Genomic DNA, 2,464 nt, shown 5'->3' on the forward strand with positions numbered 1-2,464 from the left:
TTTATAGTCAGAAAGTGTAGACCAGCCTGGGTAACACAGTGATACCCCATCTCTACAACAAATGAAAAATTAGCCTGGCATGGTGACCTGCGCCTGTGGTCCCAGCTACTCAGGAGGCTGAGGTGGGAGGATCGCTTGAGCCCGGGAGGTTGAGACTGCAGTGAGCTGTAATCATGCCACTGCACTCCAGCCTGGGTGACAGAGGGAGAGCCTGCTTAAAAAAAAAAAAAAAATCACAGAAGGGCTCTTTGGGGGCAGCAAGTTCAGCCAGTGCTCATGAATAACCCACATCAGTGGACCCTGCCCCTCCCTTTTCCCCCACTGTGGGGCCCAGGGCAGGGACTGTCCCTGAATGCCACCCACTCACTCTTCCGGTCCTGCTTTAGCACTCAGGCTAAATCCAAACAGGCTGTAAACAAATCTGCCTCCAAGGATTATTTGAAAAACGTTTCCGGCCGGGTGTGATGGCTTACACCTGTAATCCCAGCACTTTGGGAGGCCGAGGCGGGTGGATCACGACGTCAGGAGTTCAAGACCAGCCTGGCCTGGTCACAGATGTGTGATCACACCCAGCTAATTGCCCAGGCTGGTCTGGAACTCCTAGGCTCAAGTGATCCTCTTGCTTCAGCTTCCCAAAATGCTGAGATTAGAGGCATGCGCCACCACGCCTGGCTGCCCTCTGATGTTTTCCCCCATGAAGCACAGGCTGAAACCTGGGTCACTAATTTCTCCAGGAACAGGCCAGGCAGAGACCAGACACCCTGACATTCGGTTTGCTAACCTGCCTCCTTGAAAGCACAGGCCTGCTTGCCATATGGCTCGTGGAAATACTGAAAAGAGTTTCAGGACCCTCAGGACCACCATTGTGGACCTAGGGGGGCCCAGGACTCCCCCAAATAAGGAACAGCTGTTTGAGAGCAAGTATCATCCCCGGGACATTTGGATGTGTGCCTGAGGGTGTCACACACCATCCTGCCACCAAGTGTCTTTCAGAGCTGGGAGGACTTGGCGAGGAAGCCCCTGTCCTTGCCAGCCCCGTGATGTGGGAAGACTCTGAGATGTATGCGGCTGCTGCTACCCGCTTGGGTCATGCACTCACCTTTTCAGCATTTCCTGACCTGAGCGCTCCTCTGCAGAAGCCTGTGGCCACTGGTGCCAGGAGGAAGACTGTGGGGTGGGGAGGCAAGATGTGGGTTTTGGGTAAAAGGTCTTTCAATAAGGGGCAAAGAATTCGAGCTCATTCCTTACTTCACAGGGGCAGCAGCCTGTGGGGAATGAGTCACTGGGCTCAGAGCTGAGCGAAGGCTCCAGGGAGAAAGGCCACCACGAGGCTGTAGCCAGGGCTTCCTCAGAGGAGCCCCCCCGCCCCCACCAACCTTCAGAGAACACTCTGCTCCCCCTGTGCCCTCCTGGCTCCAAAATGACCACCTTGAAGGAAAAACCGGGTCACTAATTTTTCCCGGAACAGGCCAGGTGGAGACGGAATTCAGGAACACCCCTGGGGCACCGCGTGGGCTGGTTCTGGAATGCGTTGCCCTTGGGATTTTTTTCTTCAGTGATTTGTATCAGTTCCTCTTCAGAGCCAATCATTAACCTCGCTGAGAACCCTTGCTTGAGAAGCCACAGGAACAAGTGGCTGGTTGAGGCTGGAAATGTGGAGGTGGCTCCATGGTGCACCCAAATCTTCCGCTTCCCCAGACAGAGGAGCTGAGTTCTCAGTCATGGCCTGGCCAGGGTCCCCTGGTAGGGTCTCGGCCTGGATTCAGCCTCTGGTCGGATGGCAGAGGCCTGGATATGGACGTAGCCCCTCTGCTGTGAGCAGTGCTACCTTCTGGGAGCTGAGTGGGTTGGTGATGGCTGGGGATGGGGAAGCCGCTTTCAGCAGCATTCAGCAGGGTGGAGGGGGTTTAAGGTTTACCCACCCACGACAGCGTCACACCCCCTCTGGGCTGTAAAACACCAGCTGAGTGAGCAGCTCTGCTCTGGGCAGCAGCCCCACCCCTGCCTGGGCTTGGGTCCCCAGCCCAACATTTTTGGATCTGAGGTAGGCCTGGGCTCCTCCAGTTTAACCTCTCAGGCGACAATGAAGCCACTCAGACAGCCCACCCGTACCCCAATCCAGCTGGCGCCACCTCTCAGTCTGACCACCTGGCCCAAACCTTGCCCACTCTCAGACGACAAGGCCTTTGGGACAGGCCCCAGCGCCAAGCGGCCAAGACCAGCCTAGAGAACCAAGGCCAGGGGACGCTGCTGGGATGGCGTTTGGGAGTGGGCTGTGCACTGCAGTCAGGAATCCCCCACCCACAAGGCCACGGGACTGTCCCCCGTGCCTGGGGGAACTCTAGCCGGATTAGAGCCCTCCTGTGGCTGTGGCGAGAAAGGGTCGCCTGCGTTTTGGGAGGTGGGATGTCGCAGGGCCAGGAACCCTCCTGGCGCGCCAGCCAGCGCTTAGATAAGTCCAGGT

Source organism: Gorilla gorilla, chromosome 4 (genome assembly GCF_029281585.2).
Source record: "Gorilla gorilla gorilla isolate KB3781 chromosome 4, NHGRI_mGorGor1-v2.1_pri, whole genome shotgun sequence".
NCBI lineage: Eukaryota > Metazoa > Chordata > Mammalia > Primates > Hominidae > Gorilla > Gorilla gorilla.